Below are 26,181 nucleotides of genomic sequence, written 5' to 3' on the forward strand. Positions count from 1 at the left end.
GTTCCTTGGAGAAGCCTCCCTTCTGCTTGAGGCCTATGCTCCATGTGGCCGGTGTTGCACTCCTGCGTGAAATCTGCCCTGGCATCAGGAGACATGGGCTGAAATCCAGCCGTACCTCTGGAGACCTCAACCCAGTGCACTCCTGGGGATGCACATAACATGACAATCTTCCAAAACACTTTTAAGTACTGTTTTCCATTGCTCTTGGGCAATTTTCTAAACTCTGCCTGTACCTCACCTGCCACTCTGAAAAGCACTTCAGGTGATCCAGCCTGGCAAGTTGGACACTCTTCCTCCCCTGTCCTTATTGAAAGGGAATCAAGAGAATTTACAGTTCTGAAGGACTTTTCTAAGTTCCCAATCTCTTGAAAGTTAGTGATAATCTGAAAAGCAGAGGGACCAAGAGAAAAAATAAATTTCCCCTCATTCCTTCTTTTGCATGCAGGGTCAAAAAGAGATAAAAAGGGGAGAAAGGAAGGAATGCAAATGCTGTAAGGGGGATTTTGAAAGTTACAGTGAACTTTTCAATCTGAAATGCCATGAAAACTTTTCATTTCCCACATCATTTTCTCTTTTGGAATGCTAAACTGGTATTGCATAGGCAATGCCTTTTTTCTTTTCAACCTCATCATTTTCACATGATGTTTCTATGGCCAAAGAACCCATAGGGCAGTCATGCTATTCTCTTGAGAGTACTGTTTGGAAGTATCCAAGGAAAGTGCCACAAGAGATTCAAACTTCCAACTCCATGCAAATAAGCAGATTGAAACTGTCACTAGAACGCTCCAGAGAAGATACAAATTCTCTTCTCAGTCCTGTACCAGCAGTCCATGAATTAAGATCTTTGCATGCACTCAGCTCCAAGTAAAAAAGCAAGAATCACTGGCCTTCCCAAAATCCACCCAGGTCCATGATCTTCTCCGGCCCCTTCTCTCCTACTATCTTCAACTCAGTTTCATCCATCTTATCCTTCTTCTCTCCAGCTAAATCCTCTCTCCTTCCTTCCCTGTCCTTTTCTTCCACACAGCTGATGCTCTCAAAATTCACTCCTCCCCAACTAAAAATGAATAATGTAACTTGCTGATGAAAGAGAAGAAGAATCACTCTGGGAGACCTGAAAAACCTTTTCAGCTATCTTGTCTCTGCCAATTGCAATTTGATAATGCCTGGAGTCAGGTGTTGAAAGATGTACATGAAGTCAGCTTCAATATTGCCCTACAATGAACACCAAGATGCACACAGCAAATAGGAGAGACATTGCCATGCCCAACAGCCCAGGACTTGCAGAAAGGAAGCATTTAAATACATTATTTTAAATAAGGTAATTAATATATCATGAAACACTGCTGATTTTCTGCCTGAAAGCCAGCTACATGCACTGGAAATTTCATTACATACATACAGAGCAGACTGTACAAGAGAGCTCCATAAAAAGTACTCCCCCTATCCTGACTCTGCTGTCTCCACAATAGATTTATGTTGACACAGGAAGACATCCGCTACGTGCTCCCAAACCAGGCTTGTGCTGTCTTCACACAAGCACAAGGTCTTGGTTTCAGTGTCTCCACTTTAAAGAGATTGTTGGGCCCTCTTCTGATCAGAGAGAAGCACGCTTCTTGCTACTTCTTGCTGAATCTCAGAAGAGGAACAGCTGTGGAGCAGGTTGCTCTTACCTAGCCAGCATCAGGGCACAGCTGGGGAGCAGTGCAGAACATACATCAGGTCAGCAAGGTCAATGTTTCTTATACATCCTGCAGAAGACATCTGTCACCTGGATGTGGTACACTAGCAAGACTCACATAAAAGCTAATTTCACTGGGAAACAACCACTCTGAGCAGCTGACTAACCAACCAAGCCAGCTAAGTCCCACGTCCACCCAGCTAGACTGGGACAGTTTTGGCAAAGAAAAATACATCATTATATTTACCCTCAATGATGCTACTAATGCTTCTCCCACAGGGCAAACATCTCTCTCCCCAAACCCAGTACTGCCGGCCATGTGCTCCAATACACCCTGCCCCTGTGGTTAAACAACAGCATTCAAAGTGGCAAGCATTGAAAAAACAGTGTGCAGACAGTCCACATGCATTTCTCACCCTTTCTTCTTGCTTTATGCAGGGCTGGCTGCAACCCTGATAGGAACACAGAGATCACAGAAGAAGCAAGCAGTGAGAAATGTGTCTGTTTGTTGTACTAGTCTGCAGAAGCCAATTTGTAGCTACAAGCAACTAGTGCTGGGTTTCAATTTCTCATCCCACGTGTACTTGTTAGCCACCAGCTTTCATGGCAATGTAAAGGGCTTAGTTAGAAATAGCAGAGTGGGCAGATGCGTCCCTCTTGCTAAATCAAGTACTGTTGTAAGTTACAGTTTTCTGCAAGTAGCACACATTCATCCCAGGAGGGTTTTGGAAGATGGGACAGATTCTCTCATGCTAACACAGAACAAACTTGGGCATGAGCAGTCAGCCCGATGAAGCACAGTCTGGTCCAGGCATTATTCATTCTACCCCACAACAATATTCCCAGGTGACTTCATCAGAGCAGTCAGCTCTTCACACCTTCACACCTCACCCTGTTCCTAACCTCCTCCTTCCCCTTTCATCAGAAGCAGCAGCAAGGGACAGTTTTACCACTGATGTTAGTGAACAATCATCTGGCTCAGAGGAAGGCCACCCCCAGCAACACATCAGCATGGCTGCAGCCTTCTCCAGCTATGCCTTGCAAGCCCCTGGGAGGGAGACCTGCTCATTCTCCTGGTACCCTGCACCACCCTCTTTAGATTGACCTACCACCGGAGACTTCTGCTCACGGCTCTCCATGCGTGGCCTGGAGAACCAGCAGAGCAGGGAGTACTTTCTGAGACATCCACCTCCTGCCCCCAGACAGGACTCGCCAGCAGCCTGGGGGAAGCCTGCTGGGTTGGGCTTTTAAGTTTCTTCATGACAGGGCCACTAATGATATGAACGTATTCATAAACACCAAGTCCTATGCACCATCAGGCAGATGGAGAGGCAGTTCCTGGTTTGCAGCTGCATAGAAACTAGAGGAGACCCCTCAAAACACCAAGGGAATTACTGCACTGTCGGACTGTTGCAAGAGCAGGTGGAGGTTTTGTCATGACACCCCTTTGCCTATTGGTTTGGGACCATCCTCATCTCACCCTAATAGCAGCTCTTGCTTCCCCATGTTGAAGGTCACTATCACAAAGTCAAATGCTTGCCTCTCATGTCCTCCCCTGCTTGGTGACACCTCATTTATAACAAGCTCTTCCCAAGAGAATGTACATCAGTAAATTAAAGCCAAGCCCCCATACAGCCATCCAAACCTTGTGTTGAAAGGGTCATGCTGTCCTTTCTCATTTTAAGCATTCCTTGTTTTGGGGTGTGAAAGGTTTTGGGTAAGGCTATATGAAATACACTGCTGCCACTATGGAGGAAATATTACTAAGACCTGATCATGGAGATGAATATTTAACAGGTTATCTTGTCCCCAGCAACCAACAGCAGGCAGTGGTACTGCATGGGCCATCTTCCAGTCCTCTGGTACCTAGGAGGCTGCTCGCTGGTGCACCAGGAAGATGAAGGCGTCAGATCTCCAGCATTTCAACTCCTTTCTTAAAGGAAATGTAAACCATTTCTTTTGCCCACAGAAGGCAGAAAGTGCAAATATTAACTACAACTCTGTTTTGGCTCAGGAAGTAGTTCCAAGCACAAATGACAAAGCTTGTTGCAAAGGAGCAATGGAAGAAGCAGCTAAAATAGTTAAGTCCCTGCAAGTGGCATGGAAATATTCACAAGCACTGTACTGGGAGCACGACAGGTTGAAGTTGCAGCCAAATGAAGAAAATAGAAAGGGGCTCATAAATTTAGCCAGATTTAATATAAAAAAGTTCAACTAAGGGGATGAGGAACGATTTCTTAATGGCACAAAAGCTACTAAACTCTTTCTCAAGCACAACCACAGGAGGATTTTCAAGGTTCACCTCCTCCAAATTCATAATGGTCCATCCCAAAATGCACGAAAACAAGCGAAGGCAGCATGAGACCTGCATGGATGAACCAGGACATCCTTATAAAACTCAACCATAAAATGGACACCTACAGGAGGTGGAAGCAGGGGCAAGTGTCCTGGGAAGAATGTAGAGCCACTGCCCAAAGATGCAGGGCTGGGCTTAGGATGGCTAAGAACCACATAGAGTTGAACCTGGCAAGGGATGCGAAGGGTAACAAGAAAGCTCTTTACTGATACATCATCAGCAAAAGGATGACTAGGAAAAATAAGGGCCTACTGAGGAATGGGGATGGGGACTTGGTGAGAAAGGACACCAGAAAAACTGAGGCATTGAATGCCTTCTTATCCTGTCTTCACTGCTAAGATCAGCCTTCAGGTATCCTGGTCCCCCGAGACCTGTGGAAGGTCAAGGCAAGGGAGACTTACCCTTGGTGGTGGAGAATCAGGCCAGGGAACATTTAAACAGACTGGACATGCACAGGGGTCTGATGGGATGTACCCACAGGAGATGAGGAAGCTGGCCCATGTTGTTGCCAAGGTCATTCCTGGTTTCCTCTGAAAGGTCATGACAATCAGGGGATGTCCCCAAGGACTGGAAGAAAGCAAATGTCACCCTTATCTTCAAAAAGGGCAAGACAGAGGATCTGGGAAAAGACAGACCATTCAGCCTGAGCTTGATCAGGCAGTTAAACGTAAGAAGAATCTGTTTTTACTGTGAGGGTGGTCAGACACTGGCAGAGGTGTGGAGGCTGTGGAGTCTCCATCATTAAAGATACTCAAAACCTGGCCAGACAATGCCCTGAGCAACCTGCTGTAGGTGAACCTGCTTTGAGCTGGCAGTTGGTGTCCAGAGGTGCCTCCACCCTCAGCCATGCTATAACGCTGTGAAATCTGCACAGTGATCTCTACGGAAAGCATCCTGAGCAGATACAGTGAAAGCAGACCAGAACTTTCCATGTCCATTCAGCATGAAGGAAATGGGAGAAGTTCCTGTTACACAACACTGTTTGCCAGGGACTCAAGACAGGCCACACTCAGGGGAAGGAAAACGAGCAGCAACTCAACCAGCTGACTTAAAGCAACAGAAATAGTTGGGCTACAGTGTGCACTCTCTCACTTAAATCCAACCATATGAGGAAAGCAAGAAAGCAATGTTAGAAGGTTTTCAGGAGATGCTGGTGAAAGGAAAATGGCATCAAAGAATTAAAAAGTGGAACAAAGTTAGCAGATACACAGATAAAACTGAGATAGATGGAGAGTCAGCACAGCTTTTGTAAACCCTTGCCAGGCCTCACAAGCCAAACTGCACTAACAAAAGCCAAAATCTCTGCGACATAAGCGTACTTGGTTTCCGTACTATCATGGTTCTTCACAACAGTGATAAGGCAGCACAAGGTTAGCAAGAAGGTCCTCAAATGGATAAGTGGTTTTTTTTTTTAAAAAAAGGGAAATATCTACTTTCTGAGGGCCACAGGCTTAAGTTCAAAATAGGCTCTCACCACCCTGTTTATATGCCTATGTATCTCCCAGGAAGGATAAATTTGTGGAACATAGGCAGATTGTCAGTGGTCTTGGGAGTCCATCTTTTTTTCTATTCATCTCATTCACTCCTCTACATCCTTTCCTAAGGATCTTTTTCTCAAATTCTCCAGAAATGGACAGACCTTCATCTTCCTGTGAGACTTGTCCCAGCACTTAGCTGTCTTTACGATTACAAAGGTTTACCATGCTTCCAAAATTAAATCTCCTTTTATGCAATGTCCCTTGCTTCTTATCCTGTTTAGCCAGATCACAGGAAAGACTATTCCCTTCTTCCTGCTGCAGGCTTTCCTCCACAGCTGACACATAGCTTTCCAGTCTTCCCCGGTTTTTACCCCATTCTCCTTTGTCAGCCACGTTTTCTCAACAGCTGATGAATTTATCCTCCTCGCTTCCCCTCTCTTTGGCTGATCAGTATTTTTCCAGAGCAGTTGCACCTAAAATGGGCATACATTTATCTTACTAACATGGGCAAACAGATGCTTCCTTTATAATTTACCAGATACTCTCGTGTTCATATTTATCGTTCTCTTGCTACAGCGTGTCACTGGGTTGTGCTTAGCCTGGAATGAACTGCAGACCCTGGACACTTTTCTGCAGAACGGCACTGGGTCTGATGATACTGAGTCATCTGAAGGCTTGAACCTCTCACTGCTCTCACTGCTTAACTGTATCATCACTTTCTCATGCCATTTCTTCTGCTCATCAGGGCAATTTCAAATCAAAGCCCTGTCTTTCTGCAGGCTCTCTGCTCCTCCTCATTTCCTATTTATTATTTATTCCTTTGTCTTAATTACTAACAAAAATACCAAACAGCATCAGATGGCAGGAAGAACCCTGCAAAACGCTTCTCAATAAATCCTCACATTTTGATAATTAACTGTCATGTAAGCTCTCCTGTATAGTTCCTTCACCAGATTTACACGTACCTTATCATAGACAGGTGTATCTAGTGCGTAGTCCCTTATCTTAATTGTGTGGGACAATACTGAACATTTGCCTGAAGTCAAGAAAAATGTCATCTCCTGCTTCTTCACATCCACTGGGCACCACCCTTTGCAAGATGAAACCAGAGTCTGTTGACATGGTCTCACAGGAAGATGAAGGTCTGTCCATTACTGGAGAATTTGAGAAAAAGATCCTTAGGAAAGGATGTAGAGGAGTGAATGAGATGAATAGGAAAAAAGATGGACTCCCAAGACCACCTAGCACCAATCTTTCCACAAAAATGAATAAAATACCTCTGCTCTCTGTGTAGTTTGGCATTTTGCACTCTGGGCGAATGAACTGACTTTTCCGGATTACACCCACACACTATAAGCACTGCCTAACCTCACCTGTCCCACTATAGCGCAAATTACCACTCATGACTTCAGAGGAATTTAGCCAGGTTTGGGAAGTCTGCATTTGTCCCTCCAAGAAACCAATATGGTTGGAAGCTGTGAGCCCTGCCAGCCAGGACTGTGCTGCTGGTGCGATCACAGGGCATGCCAAGCCTGCTAGGTGCCAACACACTGGCTAAGCAACCAGTACCCCAGTACTTGCTGGGGTACAGGGACTGGACTGCATGCAGGACAGAAGACTGCTTCTTGTTCATAACAGCCTACCACAGGTGCAAGTTCTTTAGGACCTCCAAGCTTTTGTTCTAATGGGGCTTTGGAAACAGGATTTTCCAATACACAAGACTGAGCTCCAGGTCCAGCACAACAGCAGGTATCGTCAGCAGGTCACTCACGGAAAGTCTTATCTGCAGCAGGAGAAGACCTCCCGTCTCACCTGTGACTGGAGATCTGGAGGAACACCCAGGAGTCCAAATTCAAAATCAGTGAGCCAGGACACCGCCTGTCACAGCACACCTTCTCAGGCTGCACAGAGTCTTGCTGCTCTTACTGTGGAAAGTCAGGCCCACAGCACTGAGCATCCCGGTGGCTCTCTGCAGGACAGGCTGTCTCACACCCCTGCCTGCACTGGTTTTTGCTTAGCACACCAACAAAGTCAGACATGCTTATCTACAGGCAAGATGGGGATGAAGAGCATCTTCACCGTTTCCCCTGTGAGAAGTAGCCCTTTTGGATTAGTTTCTGCATGCCAAGATAGACCAGCAACAGTGGTGTGACTGTATTAGTATAATTACAGGCTTTAGCTTCTACTGAAAGAGTATTCCCACATATATAGGCCTGGAAAGCCCAGTAGTAGTAACAGGATAAGTAAAGGGGTCTGTGTTTTGCAGTGCATGGAAAGCAACAGGTCTAGAAATCCAGAGAGCAATCACAGCTCATGCTTTACAGCTGAACAGGTAACACCATCAATCTGATTTTCTTTTCTCCTTCCTTTTATTCCAGCCATAACTCTTTAATTTCAAAACAGAAATAGTCTTCTCCTGCAGTGTAAAGGCATGGGGGATAGTTCCCAGACAGCACTTTCTTCAGAAGTTACATGCATTCCTGCCAATTTGATTGCTTTTGCAAGTAATCTGTCATCCGCCTCTTAGGTACAGCATGTCTGACTGTTGCCCTTTGCCAGCCATTTCCCTGCACCCTGCAGCGCAGTCAGAGCATGGGCATATGCACACAATAGCTATGCCATATGGCCCTGCTGGTCTACACTAGGAATTTCACTCACCCCAGTGTGTGGATTTGCCGCAGTCATGTTACAGGCTGGCATGCTGGGCTTCAACCCTCAACCAGGCAACATTTTTCACTAATTCAAGGCTCTCAGGTTTACGTTTTTTAATTTGCATTTTTTCAAAAAAAAAAAAAAAAAAAAAAAAGAAAATCCACCCACACACTTCCATCCTTAAAGTTTCAAAACGTAAGACGAATATTTCTTCAAAAAGGTAACCCTGAAGGCAAGCAGAGGAAGGTCAGTGTTATCTACAATTTGTAAGACACACATATATGAAACAGTTTCCTGCCTTCTACAGATGTTTTATCACTGTTTGTGTTGAGCTACTGGTTCAAGACAAAATTGGAACCCTCAGAACTTCATCACCAGACATCAGCCTCCTGGGTCAGGTGCCAAATAAGCACAGACCGTTTTGTTTCTGGTCCAGCTTCTCTCAAACCTGACACACACCAAATGGTTTGTGAGCCCCACAGCTTAAGCTGGGCTCCCCTCCAAGCCATGGATGCTCTCATAGGCACATCTGCAAGATGGGTCACACACCCCCAGGCTCACCTTGCTGTCCAAATTCCACTGTAGTGTAGTAGTAATAACAATACACTAGTGATAGTGTAATAACACTATCAAGGAGGAATTATCAGTAATAAATTCCTTCGGATCCAAAGTTGACCAGACAACATGATTATGCAGCAAACCAGAGCTCTAAATTACCATCTGTACATGTAATCTCTAATAATGGTACAAGCTCAGAGGCTACAGATTTATTGTTACTAGAGTAATATATGGTACAGATACAGTGGTTTTCACCTCTTGGTTCACAGCTTGATTCTACCTAATGCAGGGCAGAAGCAGTTGCCTCTTCCACAACTGTAGAACTGAGAAGCAAAATGCTGCCTACAAGGATGTTGCCTTGGAGGTGAGGTCTGTCAGTTCAGAGTCCCCAGGTGGACAACCTGACCACTGGACCACAGCCCTGACCATGTCACTAGAGAGTCATTTGCTAAAAGACAGTGAAGGGAGCTACAGGAGGGAGACATGTTCCCAGGCTGTTTTTTTATGCATTCGGCCCACAGACTAGTGCAACTAATCAGTGACCACAACTGGGGAAAAAAGTCTGCCTTGCTGAGTCCAGCAAGGCCTTCTCCCCACCAGATGTGATGCAAAGCAGGAAAAGCATTTCCCATATATGGGGTTTGCAGTAGAATTTAAAGCTGTTCCTGCAACAAGCAGACACTGCTGGCTGCCAGCAGCTCAGATGGCGATCTCTGGGGCTTCAGGCAGTCCGGGCACAAGTATGCATGCTGCAGTTGTGCGTCTTCCCACAAACAGAGGGCCCCGTATCTCAGAGTACGGCACCCGGACCGCTGCATGAGGTCCTCCCGCCGCGGCCAGCAGGCATACCGCACCTCAGACACTTGAGCCCCGTCAGGGAAGCAGTTTAAGTTGGTGCCACAAGAAAACTGAATTACTGGTACAGTCTTACAAACAGGACCAGTCTAGCAAGCAGTTTTATATTAATAATGCATTAAAAAAAGAAAAAAAAAAAGGCTGGGAATTGTTTGTAAACAAGAAAGGAGGTGGAGCCCCATCAGCTAAGTATCTCGCATGCCTCAATTTGCTTTATCAATCTCAGTATTCAGAAAAAAAAAAAAAAGCTTAAGAGCAGTCCAGGCTTTCCAGTGAATCAACAACACAACACAAAGGACTCTTACTGCTTCTCACAGCCTCCGGGCTCTGCATTAGGTTTTAGCAAAGGTATCTACCACATGAATAATGCAGCACGTCTTCCACAGCATCTGCACTCCAATCAATCCACAGTAGCAAATAAAAACCTTTCAGCACGCCTTTCTATCAGGCAGCAGGACCTTTTTACAGCTGCTCAGAGGCATGTCCTTGGGAAAACAACCCTATGTGCTACCAGAACTGAAAGCCTTTCAAATCGGCCAGCTGGGAACCAGGCTTTTAAATCAGCCATCCAGCGATGGCCTTGATTTTATCAATTCCTCTTCTTTGTCTTTTGTTCCTAAATGATCCACACTCACCGTTAAGGGGTTAGATTAAGGGAGCTCACACTAAGGTTTCAGTCCACTTTCGGAAACTGACACGTGCCACCCCCCAAATGCAGCAGCTCACAGCCTGCAGCCTGCCCTCACCTTCCCGAGGGGACAGGGTAGCCCCACAAGCACGGATCCCTCTCCTGTGCTGTAAAGCAGCCTCCTAATCAAAGTACCCGTCCCCAGTGTGGGGGTAGAGGCAAAGCGCCATCACCAAACCAAGCCCCAGTCATATGCTCAAACCTCTGTATCTTCAGAGGCAAAGCAGCTGATGGAAAGTGGCGCTTTGTCCACGTCCATTGCTAGCACCAGTCTGAATATCAGTCCTCTGCAGAAGCATGAAAGTCCCTTCTCCTTGGCAGCCTGCTAGGAGCTGTGGGAGCTGCTCCTGTCACCTCATTTCAGCAGCACAACATCCAGGCTACTGTCTAACTGAGGGAGAATGTGTTGCTGGTACAGGTGGCTTAGTATCTGCAGAGGTGGTGTGGGACAAAATTACAACAGCGAGCAAAATCCCAAAGGAGACCATATTCTAGAGATGTGTTATCTTTCATCAGAAAATCCAGCCCTCAATAGCACTCCAAAATACTTGCAGTTCTCCAGCTTGGTAAAGATACTTAAATATAGTGCCCTGGAAAGCTGGTTGTGAAAAAACACCTCTCCCTGTAGTATAAACATTACATAAATACAGAGGACATGAAGCAAGGGGTGAAGGAATTACTCAAGATGGAAATTAGTGGATTTCCTCATCCACAAAACAGCGAGGCCCAAACCTTTCTGAGTAGGCACAGCAATCCCTCTTGCCCCTTGTTTTTGGTGCATGCTGGCCAGGGCAGGACATGGGCTCTCACACATGTCCCTCAGAAGAAAGATGTCAGACTTCCCCCATGCCAGCAGCAGGCCAAAGCTTACAAAGAGGGTACCAGGTCAACACAGCCCCAGGAGAGGCAAGATTGTGGCCCCTCCACTGACGCAGGCATCACCTGCTTGGACCACAAGCAGAAGGGAGTTCCAGTATTTTTTCATCCCCCAACTATCTGCTTGGGTCAGGGAAGGCAACTATTACATAGAGACATGGCCTGCCCTGAACAACGAGACTCCAGCATCCCACTGCAGCCCTGCACCCCATGAACATTGTCACCAGCTGGTACCACATCACCTCAGAGCATCTGCCTAGTGAGGGACCCCAAAGCAGCTCACCAAGGGCTAAGGATATACCAAAGCTCCAAACTTGGCAAAACACACATTCTGCAAATTTTGTTCATGTTAGAAGATACATCAAGTGTTGTGAACCTCAAAATAATTTTAGGCACATACGTCCAGGGGCAGGCTAGCACTGCCACAGGTGAAACAAGACCACTCTCCACACGGCACAGTTGAGACAGCAAAAATCCAATGCCCATCCTGGCTGCGCTTTCCAACTGTATTTGTATTCAAAGTTGAAGCCACAATGCACTCCCCAAGGCCAACAGCAATGCCCAACAGGGTCCAGCAAAAAAAACCCCTGATGGTGACACCTGCTCACAGTACTGCCACATCCCTACCACCTGGTATTACTCCATAGCTGTGCTCTTCTGTCACACTGGCACACCAGGGAGATGGATAAGGGAGCATATATGCCTCACAAAAATAGCTCAGCCAGGTTATTTTTAACTGGGTTTTCCCTACACAGCCAGCAGCAATGGCCAGGAGCAGAGAAAAAAGCAAAGAGAAAAAGTGGCAGAGACCACAGCCTCAGGCAGCTCCCAACAGGCTCAGACTCTCCTATCACCTCATCTGACGAGGAGCTCAAGACTGTATTTTGGGTAGGATCCCCCAGAACATTGTAAAGTGAAGCCATGTCACGAAGTATTGGTTGAATTGTCACCCATTCTTTATTTTATTGTTGGGGTCTCTTCCAAGCCTGACACTGAATGTGCACTTGACCCTCCACTGGGACAAGCAGGAGAAGCAAAAAGAAATTACAACAATAAAGCATACAGAATCACAGGAAAAAATGAGGCCAGGAAGCACTGCTGTAGGTCCTGAGGCCTATCCTCAGTGCACAGCAAAGCTCAGTACATAGGCAGCTCAGACTGTCCAGCTGAGTTTGGAAGACTGACAAGGATGGAGATCCCACAGACTCCTTGGGAAACCTGTCTGCCTACAGCCTTGTGGAGAATCTCAAGCTGCAGTTGGCCTTCAGGGCTTGCAAAGTTACCTGGATGACTCTGGCTAAACTTGCTGCCCACCAGGACCCTTGTGGCCTCCACTGGAATGCTGCTTTCTTGCCAGTCAGACCTACAGGGAGCTGCTGCAAATGAGGGGCAGAAGTTGACATTTATCTTTACTGAAGTTCACGAGGGTGAACTCTCATGAGATTTCCCCTCATGAAAGACAAAGCAGGCTGGGAGCCTCCAGGTTGCTTAGGAAGCCCAGGGGCTGGGAAGTGCCCATGGAGGGTCTGTTGCCAGACCTTGGATTTCACTGCAGTGCCCAGAGAAGCACCGCTCTTCGCATGAAGAACCAAAGTGATTCACCCTGGAGCGAGGGAACCTGAGGCACCTGTGGCACCATCACTGCCACTCTGCTGCCAGTGGTGCCTAGAGCTCCAATTCCTGCAGGTTCACACCTCTCACTCAGGCACAGGCAGTGAAACACCCCAGGCCACAGGAAAAGTTGCTTCATAAATATTTTTAAGCCAATGTCAGCTAGAGATCAAGTTGAAGAGCAAGGCCCACCCTCTAACAAGTGTGAAGAAACTTGTCTTTGGTCTTCTGTATGTCCCAAAAGGGACAGGGGAATCCTCCAGGGATGATCCCACACTCGATAGCAACACCATTTTCTGGCAGTTCAACCTCCCCCCTCACCATATGTCCCATGTCTGCTTCACGTGGTGCCCCTACTCTGCAAGCTCTGCCACAAAAAAAGATGATGCGTTGAGGACACAAACAGCTTCAGTCAACATGGCCATTAAGAAATACAGTAGTGGGTTAGAGTAGTGTGAAAGTCTGGGAAAACCCAAAATGACCCCGAAACTCAGTTCGGTTTCAGTAGGCTTATCAGAGCTCCCAGAAAGGGCAGAAGGCAGTATGACTGAAGCAGAGATGGGGCCACCCCAGCCTCTTTGGACAGCAAGCCCCTCTTTCCCCTGGTTCACCTCCAGGTTTCCCAGATAGCCTGTGTATTCCAGCAGAAAGATAAAGCTGACTTGCCTGCATTCTCCAGAGACAAAACCCTCTTTCGTTCTACTGGTTACCCAGCAGCGAAGAAAATATTATTGCTTATCAACTTCCTTGTGAGTACTAATGTGCTTCTGAATTCAGTAAGAGGGCAAATTCCACCTTACAGAGTTTTCTACGCTGGCAGGATACTGCTACGTTATGAAAGAAAAGCAAATACAACAATCATGGTTCAAAGAACAATAAAAACTGGAAGCCTCCTCTGCCTCCCCACCCCCTCCCCCCCCAGAAAAAAGTCATTATAAAAGGGAAGTGGTGATATGCACAAACTTTAAGAGACATTGCCACATTTCTTGTCAGAAAAGCAGCCTTGAAAAACAATCATCTGACGCTCTGCAAGCTCAGCAGTTTCTCCTGAAACCAGAACGCCATGCTTTCACTCTCCTATTTCACTGGAAGAAGCTTCCTGCTATTTAAGGCCAAGCCGGATTCTGAGTTTCAGAAACCAAAGTTCAGCTCTCCATTGTAAAGATAGAGCTGGGTCTCCGTAGCCTGCCATGTTGTTTGGGCAGATAGGAATGCCTGGTTCCACTGGTCTTTATCATGAGGTCTAAGCATGCCTGCAGACATCTGGCAGATGGGGTATCTCAGCTAAAGGCTACCATACATAAGGCTTTCCTTGCAGCAAAGTTGAGCATCACTGGTTTAAGGGATTTGGCCACCTTCAGGGAATCCCAAGACCTTGGCTAGTTGCCCACAGGAGTCCAAGCGGGGTCCACCGGGCTAGCCAGAGTTCTTCCCAAACGTCTTCTGCCTAGCTGAGGAGTTGTGGCTGCCTCCAGGACACGATACATTAGGAAATCTGAAGGGGCCAGCAGGATGGCGAGACAGTGGAAATATACCAAGTGCAGATGTTTCTCCTGAGTTCTGTGAAGGTTTGGAGGCTTCACACTTCACTTGAATGTCTGAAGATACAGCTGTTACATCTAATGTGATGTAATGTAACCGCATTCCCCCATAACTGAAGATTTGTGCACTAACCAGCCCACAGGTTAGAATGCTTTCAGGACATGATGAGATTCTGGACAGCGAGACCTAGCCTGGCCTTAGGTTCTCATCTCCAAAGCTACCTGGAAAAACTGAGGGTCTGATCAACCAGCCAAAAATGGAAACTTCTACAGAGGCTGGGGCACTAACCACGCCCTGACTGCCTGGGCACAAAAGCACAAGCACAGATGCAAGGACACAGGCTAGGGGACATTGCCTCTGGTGGCCTCCAGTCCAGCCTTACAGTGAACCTGCCCATAGCTCTAAATCAGGGCAGATGTGGAGCCTTCAAAACCCCCAAGGATGAAGGCCTCCACCTGCCTGGTCCCAGGGCTGCACCACTCTCCTGGGGATGCAGCCTTCTCTAAAGTCTGACCTCCTTCCCCCCAGCTGCAGCTTGCATCCTTTTCTCCTTGTTACACTCTCTGTCACTGCCAAGAAGAGCCTGGCTCTGTAACTGGCCTTCCAGGAGTTGCACCCTGCTGTTAGTAAATCATTTTGGCAGCAAAAGACACAGGTACCTACTACCATGGACTAGAGAAGAACCAGCTGTGGGTTTCCCCGTCATGAGCCAGGAGCAAAGGGAAACGGTCCCTGTCCTTCTGGAAGCAATGGCAGCAGGACCTTGTTCTTTGAAAGGTGGCAGGCAGCATCAGGCTTCTCTGAAGCCCATAGCTGCAGAGTTCTTCCACCTCTCTTGCAGCATCGTCTGCATGTAAAAAATATTTAGGGACCCACAGAAAAGAGGAGTGTGGGGAGCTCTCCCACACCCATGCAGCACCAGTGGAATTGCTTTATAATTCCATCTGAGGCTTTTCTCTTTGGCTGGCTGATTAAAACAGAATTGACATCTCTCTGTTCTCCAGAAAACTCCTAACACACCTTTGAGCTCTAACAGCAGGCCCCATTTATCTGACGCATGACAAGCCAGCAAGAGTGTGGCAAAGGCATGTTTTAGAACAGCCATTGATTTCTTCTGCCACATCACAACTTTTAAAATCAATTCACCATTTAGAGCAGAGATAGCACGTTCAGTTTTGCTCTTTTTGGTTCTTAGTCTGGCTTTGATTGATGCTGACTAAGTGGGAGGACTACCCATGCTTTCCCTGCCAGGGAAATGGGATTGTGTGCCCATTCATTCACCCACTAGGCTTGGCAAATGTACAGTCTCTGGGAAACCAGTGGCATCACTCTGAATGGAATCCATCAGTGTAAGTGCAGAAGTAGTATTTGGTTCAGACTGGGAGCATGCCTTTGAAGCAAATCTCCTTATTGCTGCCATTTATTGCACTCCAGTTTGGATTGCAAAGCCATCTTGGAGCATGCAGGCAGGCTTTCCTCCAGGTGAGACTAATATCATTCCAGGATCAGAACACGCAGTGCACTCCATCTGCTAATGGGACCAGCTGGGTCAAATTAAAATATCCAAAATGCCTGTGGATACAAAGTCCTGGTACCACCTCTTTCACTTCACAGGTCTACTTCTCTTGCACTGTAGATGTGGCTAGAGTTAACAGAGAAGTGAGGGCAGTCACTGCACAGACACTTTTCCATAGACATCCCTCTCTGCTTGACCTTCAGCCTTACCTGTCTTCAGATAGACTATTTTCTTTACCTCCTCTCCTCCAAGTATTGTTCTCATATATTGGTTTTGGGTATTCCTCCATCTCTGATCATTCTGTTCAGCATCACTGCTCTCCTCTGTGACCAGTCCCCCTTTCCACACCTCCCATCTATTAGTGATGATCAGTCTCTCCTTCCATATAGTAGATTGTTTCCTACATATTTCATTCCTGCCAGTCTTTTTGCATATCCCCTCCAGTACGAATTCTGATCATCTTCCAGCTCTGCCCCTTTGCACCACCCCTGTCTCCAGCCCTTCCAGCTGGGGAGCACCACTGGCACAACCTCCACATCCCAGCTGACCTCCCCGCTACAGGCTCACTCTCTCTCCCTCTACTACCACAACTTTCCATGCCAGCCTATTTCTCCAGCATAGCTGATATCCATGCCAACAAAATCATCTTTTCTCTGCCTTTGAGGCAGCTCTGGGAATCTGTGCCTCAGGGACTTTTTGAGCCACAGGCTTACCTGTCTGTTTAGCCATTCCTAATGAATTTTCCTCCTGCAGATTCATCCAATAGCTTTTCTTTAACCACATCCCCAACATCCTGTGTCAATGAGTTCCACTGTTTATCTGTACCCTGTAGTTCCTGTGCAGTGAAAGACAGAGGAACAGTCACTCCCTATCTGAACTCTCCATCCCATCATCCTACCATATGTCAAAGGCCATATGTCATATCCCTTTTCAGACATACCTTTTCCAAGCTAAACGGTTGTCCCTCTCTGCCTTCTTTTCTACACTACCAGATCCTCAATGAGCTGCAGAAACCTAGCATGGCATGAAGCATTCAAGACACAGCTGCACTGTAGATGTATCCAGACAGTATTTGATCTTTCCACAGTGCCAGCAGAAAGGAGGGAAAAAAAAAAAAATAAAGGTAGCACAGCCCTTTAAGTCTGTGAATTAAAGCAGCATTTGAACTCCTGACATAATGCAGGCCAGGCAGTTTGGGATGAAATTTCCATGCCTTAAGCAGTAAAAACAAAGACTGTCTGTGTGAAGAACAGTGAGAAGAAAAGCACTGGGTAGGACACACTGGGCCACACTGCACCTGACGGAATATGCAGTTTCCTCTGGGTATCTTATATGCATTCATGAAATTACATCTGCATCTAGGGCTTTTCAGTTCCAGGGGAAGTCTTCATGCTCCAGAAAACTCCTGCAGACTGCTCAGAGCCAGAGGAGAGTCAGTGCCATGTGCTCCCACCTCTTGCTCAGCCAGAGATGACAGCAGGTGGGAACAGGCTTAAGGGCTGTGGGAGAGTACTACCGCTGCCCTGTGTGACACCTGGGGCACCCTGTGATGCCAGGGAACTCCAGGCACAGGAAGGACAGCAGACAATGACACAGGCAGATATGGAAGTAAAGAAAGGGAAAGGTTTTTAGAAAGAGCTCAAAATAAAGATCTGATTTTCCTGTGGAAGACTTGCTTTTCTCCAGGAGCTCAAGACACTTGCGCATTTCCAGACTTACACACTAAGACACCATGTGATCATCTGCCTGTATTGCCAGTGGCCAATGCAACCAGCAGCAGCCGAACCCCACAACAGTGAGAGGTGTGTGAAACCCTGCTACTGCTACATATGGTGTCTGTGCCATTAATCTTCTAACCCTCCATAACTGAGCTCAACTGCAAGACAGGCAGAAACAAGAGGATAAATACTGCTATACTGGTTTAATATGTAAGACAAAAGCTACAGAAAAGTTCATGTTGCAAATCATACTGTCAGGGAAGGAAGAATAGGTAGGACAGGAGAAAACTCTTCTGAAATACAAAAACTCGTACACAAGATAAAGACTGGTTTTACTGGTTTCTCAAAACCAAAAGAGAGGTAGAGAAATTGTCACTTCAGTTCCCTCTTTACACATCAAACAGATCTCCTCTTAATCAAGCTTAAGAAGTCCTGTTCCACTAACACCCTACAAAGGTCTGACCACTAAAACCAAGCGCTCAACAGTAAGATTCCTCAAGCTAACAGCAAGGTAAGCTTTATTGAAATGTGTTTTGAAAGCTCAAGGACGACCACAATATACTCAAGAACATCCTTTGATATCTTGCCTCTGTCCAGTGGATGGACCAATAAGGCAGATATGTGTGCCACAGCAGAAAGTTAGGGATACTCACTGCTCATCCAAGTTCAACACTTGGCTTAAGTGTTGGGAAAAAGCATGGGAGATAGCAACGAAGGTAGACTTTTCAGGTAGACTTTAGCTATGTGTCTCCCTGGTTTAATATCTTGGAACTTTGGTTCCTTTGTTACAGAGAGATATATATATAAATAACCAGGTTTTCACTTCCACTATCATCACAGAATCACAGGCAAATTTAGGCTGGAAGTGGTCTCTGAGGGTCAGTAGCCCAAACTCCTGGTCAAAGTACAGTCAGCGTCGAAGTCAGGCCAGGTTCCTCAGGGCCTTGTCCATGTGAGCTCTGAAAATCTCCAAAGGTGGAGGTACTACAGCAAGAAAACCATCCTGCTAAGCCTCTGTCTGGCTTATAACTGTGACCTCAGTCAGTCAACACACACCACCTGCAGAGGCAGGAACCCATCCTACACAGTGTCCTGCCTCCATGAGGATGAGTCACCTACCCCTCCCTCTCCAGATCTCCAGCCAACAGAGTCAGTGAAGTCCATCTCCACTTACAGTCAATGTCCAAAGTGGCTCAGAGGACTCCCGCCTTCAAACTGTCAACACTCCAGTGACCACAAGACAAAACTCAGGAGAGAAAGCTAGCTGTCACGTTGGGCAACAAGAATACCACCTTCGGGCCCAGAAGGCAAAGCTGAGAAGAACATGCTGAGAGCATTATTTGGAAAATCACCCTGTTCAAATTTTTAGCAATACATCATCCTGGGAAGCTCTTCCCACGATTCCTCCTCTTTGCTGCTAAAAATACAACTGCCTTATTATTTTGCCAAATAATAACTTCTGCTTCCAGCTACTGGTTCTCATTCTGGTTTGTCAACCAGACTGAAGAATCCATTAACTATAAGGATACAAGAGGCTCTTGATCTTTTCAACTCCACAGGAACCAAGAGTTCACCAAAACACAACCCAGGCACCAAGAAAGACAAAAGTGTCAACTTTTCACTTGAACTTTTAAAATCTCAGTTAGGGGTTGGGTTTTTCTGCTCCAAGACTTGGTTTTCCTGGCAGGATGCATGAGACCCATAGCTACTGCACAGGGCTGGTGCAGCCTCACCTTGAGTGCTGTGGGCAGTGTTGGGCACCACAGTACATTAAGGGTATAAAGCTACTGGAGAGTGTCCAGAGGAGGGCCACAAAGCTGGTGAGGGTTTAGAGGAGAAACCATATGAGGAGTGGCTGAAGTCACTTGGGTTGTTCAGCCTGGAGAAGAGGAGGCTGAGGGCAGCCCTCATGGCGGTCTGCAGCTTCCTCACAAGGGGAGGAGGAGGGGCAGGCGCTGATCTCTCCTCTCTGGGGACCAGTGACAGGACCCGAGGGAATGGCAGGAAGGTGTGCCGGGGGGGGGTTAGGCTGGATATTAGGAAAAGGTTCTTCCCCCCCACCAGAGGGTGGCAGAGCCCTGGAACAGGCTCCCCAGGGAGGCATCACTGCACCAGCCTGGCGATATTCAAGAAGCATTTGGACAACGTCCTCAGAGATATGGTGTGAATTTGGGGTTGTCCTGTGCGAGGACAGGAATTGGACTCAGTGATCATTGTGGGTCCTTTCCAACTCAGGACAGTCTATGATTCTATGATTCTAATGTATGGTGAGGGTCGTGAGCCTCAAATAGGTGCAAGGAACTGTAAAGTCAAGCCCTTCGATCCCTATTAAGCCTTTAAAGGAGTGCTATGATTTTTAAAACTGCAAGACACTGAACTCCTATTGATTTCTGTGGAGGCTATCAGATGCCAGGCTATCATTAGCAAAATAAATCTTTTCGGTTAAGACTTCAGGCATCAGTTACTGACATCAAGAACATCTCAAATTCAAAGAGAAACATGAGCCACAGCTATGACCACAGGCAGGAGGGGTCAGAAGAGAGAGTATGATCCTCCCTGACTGTAAGGAAAAGAGCCTCTATATGTAGGAGGAGCTGAATATTATGAAAGCAGGAACTTGAAGCAATGCTATTCTGATTTTGCTTTTGTTCCTCTGTGTGTGTATTTTGGTATTCAAATTAAATTAGATAAAATGGCAGAGAAAAATAATGTGAACTAATTACATTTAAGTAGATGTTAGCAAGACAATCTATTTCTCTATTGCAATTAAAGAGCTGTCTGGGTTCTCTGTACCTATTACCCTGCAATTTTGTTGCCAGCATAGGCTGCTTTTAGGAGCCAGATAGAACAGAAGAAACCAGAGGATGACAAGGAAGATTGGTCCTTCCTGGCATCATCTCATTACCAGTGTTCCCAATAACATCAATGTGAGATTGCTTAGAGAGGAGCACAGCAACTGTGACAGCAGTTCAGGCAAAATGGTAGCTACACTTTTCCAAGGCAATATGTTTTGTATTTTCCAAGACTTGACTGTTCTTGCCCAGGGCAAGCACTCTAAAACACTGGTTTAAATAAACTCACTCATAACCACATGGAAGGTGGCTGAGAGCTGAACGGCACTGGCAGAGATGAACTTTCCACAGCCTGGAAAGCAAAACTCCACAGATATCTGATGAGTGAAGAGCTACTGTGCTACAGTGGGTGGTATAAAGCCTATTGCTGGATTCAGCACAGGTTGCCATTGTGACAGTGACACTGGGTGGCATTCAGGGGCAGCACCACTTCAAGGGTCCTTTTGGCAGAAAGCAAAATGTGCTACATGCAAATGCTCCCTAGCTAAAGGAGACCCCAGCGAGGCTGGAGTAGGACAGGCAGCTTTGGGAGAGATCCGCTGCTTCCAGTCCTGCACTTGCACATGCTCTCGTTCACCTGCTGCATCAGTCCATACCCGAACCCACGGAGAGGGCAATGTCTGAGAAAAAGGCACTCGTCTACCAAGTGGTACCCATGCACTCTGCCTGTGGTTCCCGGAAAACCTGGGATAGGATCCAGAGCTTTCTGACTCTCCCAAGGAGGATTTCAGCCCTCTACACCAGCACCCTGCAAGAGTTTAAATCATGGTAGCTGTAGAGCAAGGATTGCTTGATTTCTGCTCTTGGGAGTAGGCCCAGTAGTTGCCTTGGCTCCTGCCTGCACCTTTCTTCTGACTGTCCCTGCTCTACTCTATGTAGAAGCTGGAGCCATAATGCTCATATGCGCTTTACTTGTGTACCCTGACCTGGAGAGCCTTGCCCAGCCGCCTTTTCCTGGCAGGAGCTCTCCCCACGGGCGTTGCCTCCTCTCCTGTTTAAGCACAGCTCTCAGAGCTGCAGGAGGAAGAACAAGATGGAGTTTGGCCTCTCCTGCTTTCCTGGAAGCTATCTAATCAGTTTCCATGGACTTTGTCTCAATCTCAGTGATAAAAATATCACAAATGCTGGGAATTTCTGCTGCTTTGTCTTCCTTATTTTCCTCAGTGACTTTGTCCCTCATAGGGAGAGAAGCAGTGCGGGCAGAGTCATCAGTGCAGAAGACCTCCTCTCTGCAGGTAGGAATGTCCGTGTTTCCTGGCACAGAGATAAAGAGCACAGCCACTCAGCAGACTGGAAAGAAACCCTTGCACAAACCAGAGCCCAGAAGGATGCTTAGAAGAGAGAGGAAGAGAGGCCAAACTTTGGGCACTGCTCTGGAAAATGTGAGAGTGTGAAATATAGCAGGGAGCAGGTCAAGAGGGGAAGAGAGAACAGGACTTGGAGCTGCACACTATCATTGGTCCTACCATGGGCAGCAGCATGTCTACAAGCTTTACAAAGGGTTTTTCTTGGCTGAGGGTCAGAAAGTCCTATTTGTGAATTTCAAAGTGCTTTGGAAATCATAAGCATCAGCATTACCCTAATAGAGCCCTGCAGGGTATATTTTCAAAATGGAGAATTGCTGGCAAGCCTGTAATACCGCAGAGGGGAAATCCCTGGAAATACTAGGCCAGTCTGGCTTCTTCTTGCAAGCCAGTAGAACCCTGTGAGTGTCAATCCCCTTCAGCCCATACAGCCTCCAAATGATCTAAAGGTCTTTCCTGTTTCTCCTTCGGAGAGGCAGAAGGTACATCAGTGTAATTGCTATGTGCTGCAGGCTGTTTGCCTCCATCAGCTCTCTGCAGCCAGAGCAGCTTAACATGCACTTAAGGGAAGTCAGGTGATGACTACATGTGGAACACCTCACTGCATTATTGCCTCTGATGCCCTCTTGCCATGGGAGCAACCGACCAGACCGCCTGTGACCTGGTTGTGCATCAAGGGGCAGCCAGCCCTTGCTGTTTCAAAGAGCAGCCATGTCCAGCCTCACCAAGGATGGGTCCACAGGTCCCCTTGAGTCTGAGCAGGTTTAGCAGCAAGTTCCTCAGCAGCTGCGCACACATCAGCCCACTGGCCAACTCTAATATTGGCTACCATTTTATTGCTAAAAAAGACCACTGCTGTTTGTAACTGGCAGATGGGAATACTCAGATAAGGTCATGGTTTTTGTTTGTGGGGTTTTTTTTGTTTGTTTGTTTTTGTTGAAGCAAACACTTCAAGCAGACTTTCTTGGAGAGGTTTATTTATGAGAGTGGAGGACAGCATCTGGCCATTAAGGATCAGGACTCTGCCAAGGTCCCCTTGGACCAACCAAGAGTGGATGGTGGGGAACTGATGCAGGACAGTTTCCCTCCACCCTGTTTTTTCTCAGAAGGTCTCTATCACACCTGCCACAACCCACCCCACCCTCCAACAGCTTCCCCATCAAAACCCCTTCTGTGGAAATCAGGGCCCACCAGGGTGGGATGAAGACTTTGTGCTGTGCAGCTGCTGCGCGGCATGGATTACAGAAACATCAGAGGAAGTGAACTGCCCACAACATATGAGAAGCCTGCAAGGTCATGTGCAAAGTCTATCTTAGCTTGCCCCTGAGGCAGCTGTCTCTCACTCCAAAATATCACCTTCACTTCTGGGGATTTGCCAAAGCCATCAGTTCTCTCCCTTAGTCTCTGTCACACTGAAGCACCTGTGTGCCTGGACACCTGCAGCTCACAGCAGAGGAACCTGCTCTGTACTCAAGCGTTACACCCCCAAAACATGGTCCATCCACATAGCACTCAGGCATCTGGCAGTCCAGACAGCCCACAGGCAAGGGAGAACTGCCCTTGCAGAGGCACCACAAAGCAGTTCATGAGGCCAGCCCCCTGCCCAGTGCCAACCCACCTAGACGGAGACTCACAGAAACCTGCCAGTCAGACAACACAAAATCCACTCATTATCCAGCTACTAACAGATGCAGCAGACAGAAACATTCAAAATACTATCCATTCCTGGCATTTTCTGAGCAAGAAATCTGCTCGGAGGGGACAAACCAACATAGTGAAGAGACAGTGAGAAATTTCCGACTGGGGGGAAAGGAGAGTGAGAAATCCACCACATCTGGAAATACCCTTACCTGCTATCAGGACACCCACCTGCTGCACAGACACAGGCAGCAACCAGTCCAATCAATAGGACAGTGAGCAACGCTGCTGGCCAGGCTGGTGCAGAGGGCAGCGGTCTCCCTTTGCCTCTTGCAAAACCAGCACACTCATGCAGAGCTGCTTTGCCTCCAAGGAAGAGGTCAGAAGGAGGTTGGGGCTGAGCTGGGGTGCAGGCAGCAGAACTGTCTGGCTCTTTGTCCAAATGTCTCCAGTGCCTGGGCCTCTCATTTCCCAGGTCTACAGCAGCTCTAGGAGATGTCGGGGTTTGATTTGTTGCTATGGCATAATGGATTGAATGAATTTGAAATGCCTCTCATTGATGGAGCTATAGCTTGTCTGCAATAATGCTAATTCACCAAACAACACCAGCACAGATGAAAACACCTCCCTTTTGCCTTGTCTCTAAGAAGCAACCAGCTCCACCCTATTCCACATCCCAAAGCCTTCCTCTAGCGTTTCCTGAAATGCTCACACCAAAACATGAACTCCCTGCATGTCTCAATCAGTCCCTCCCTATCTCTCTGATCAACCCAGAATTGATCTGAGCTCTCCAAAGAACGCACAGCCAGGGGGAGAACAAAGGGAACAACAGGGCTACACAGGCTGCTCCCTTTGTTAAGCCACCGGGGAGCCTGCGTTGGGAAGCTGAAAAGACAACCGACACCCAACCTCCCCCAAAGCGTTCTCCGAATTCTCTGCAGAAATCACTTTCCTCGAGCACCCAAGAGGCCAGAAGAGGTTAATTTGCCTGGACGGGCTTCTCTTTACAGGGACTGCAGCAAATACGGTGCCTTCTTACGAGATGTAAGTGAACAGGGTTATTCGGAACAGCCAGGATGCTGCAGGGCTGTTTTTCCACGCTCCACTGCAAGACAAGGAGGGCACCACTCCCTGCAGGGTGAACAATGGATGTTCGGCAAGACACTGCACGTAGCTGCCCTCCCCAGGCCACGGAGGGACTTGTTTGCGAAGTGCTGTCATCATTACATACCCCTTCACAACAGCCTGCCTTCGCCCCTGACAGAGCTGCGGCTCCAAGCCCAGACCCGCGGGGGAGAAGCCGTGCTCCAAAGCTGTGCTGCCTGAACCTAAGACGCCCTTCAAGGGCTCGCCCTGGAGGCGAACTGGCACCAGGAGACCCCGCTGCCAGAGATCATCTCCCAGATGTCGCTTATGCGGCTGTCATCGTGCTCCACGCAAGCTGTGACCTGCACTGATATCAAGCACCGAAAATCCCCACGGCTCCAGCACAGAGGGGCCAAATTCGACACTCACAGGCACGCACAGAGCCACAGATGAGGTTATGGTATTACATCGTAAGCAAAGTTGCACAGATGCCACACCGTGGCACCCCTGCAGCGGTGTGCATGGTCGGCAGGAAGCGGAGCAGCTCCCCGGGGCTGGCGGCACGATGCTGACTCCCACCTGCCTCAAACCGGCAAGAAGCCCTGTTGCACCTCGTAGCAGAGCCCGCCCGGCCACAGACCCCTCCGCCCCGGGGCCGGGGTCTCCGACCGGGGGCCGGCTCTCGGTCCGCCGCGCTCCGCACAGAAAATCCCCCCCCCACCCCCCGCAGTTACCTGCGGGAGCGGCCCAAGGGCAGGACGGTGCTGGGGAGTGGGAACCATGCCCGCGGAGGGCGCGGCCAGCACCGCATCCCCGGCCTCCGGTGCCCCCGCGGCGGCTCCGCACAAGGCGGGGTGGGGCGGGGGTCTGCGGCACCCCACGGCGCGGGGCTAAGGAAGGCGACCCCCGCTCCGCTCCCCAGTGCCGCCGGGCTCCGCGGGGGCCGGGGTGTGGCAGGTGCCCCGGCCGGCCCTGCCCACGCGCGGCCCGGCCCCACTACACCCAGCGCCCCCAGCAGCCCCCTCGGTCTCATACCTTTCCGCTGGCGGCGGGGGTCCGGCAGCTCGAAGGGCGTGCGCGTGGGAACGACAGTGCGTGGGCGTGCCGTGCTGTGCCCGGTCCGCCTGCAGGCCCCGCCCCGCCCCGCCCCGCCCCGCCCCGCCCCGGCCCGTCCCCCGAGCCGCACCCCGCAGCCGGGAAGTGCCGGCGGGGCTCGGGGGCTCCGCGCTGCCCCCCTGAGGCGGAATCCGAGCCCCCGGGGCTGCGCAGCGCCTTTCCGGGTCGGGGGGATCCGGTCCGGTCCGGTCCGGGTGTGCCCTTACCCCTGGGCGCGGTCTGCCGTGGGAAGCTGGGGACGTGAGGCGAGCCCCTCCGTAACCACAGCAAAGCGCTCAAGCACCTCCCCTTTCCCTGGGCTTGGGGAGCCAGCCGACCTGGGCCAACATGCACAGCTCCCCATCACCATCATCACTGCGGGTGAGTCCCCCAGCTCTGTGTCTGGACGAACATTGTAAAGGCTAGGTGCATTTTCCTAGGAGATCATCCCGACAGCATCAGGACTTTGACATCATCTGTGCAGAGGGCACCCACAGGCCTTGCTTTGTCTCACAGAGCTGCTGAGGGAATGGCAGCACATTCTCATACCCTCAATGCGACCACTGGGTACTGGGCACTGCACCTGGACACCACACATGCTCCTGCAACACATATTAGTGTGCCAGCCTTAGCTGGCAGCCTCTGGCTGGCTCAGCAGTCCCTGGCAGATGAAAA

The 26,181-nt window shown here is 48.6% G+C and overlaps 1 protein-coding gene across 1 annotated transcript in view; it reads right to left on the reverse strand.

The window, feature by feature from the left end:
• Window positions 1-25,531, reverse strand: part of CORO2A (coronin 2A) — a 61,354-nt gene extending 35,823 nt beyond the window's left edge. Inside the window, exon 1 of the mRNA XM_075078835.1 lies at window positions 25,447-25,531. The gene's annotated coding sequence lies outside the window, so the exon portion shown is untranslated. The remainder of the gene's footprint in view (window positions 1-25,446) is intronic.
• Window positions 25,532-26,181: the final 650 nt, after the last annotated feature.

Source organism: Phalacrocorax aristotelis, chromosome Z, assembly GCF_949628215.1.
Source record: "Phalacrocorax aristotelis chromosome Z, bGulAri2.1, whole genome shotgun sequence".
Lineage (NCBI taxonomy): Eukaryota > Metazoa > Chordata > Aves > Suliformes > Phalacrocoracidae > Phalacrocorax > Phalacrocorax aristotelis.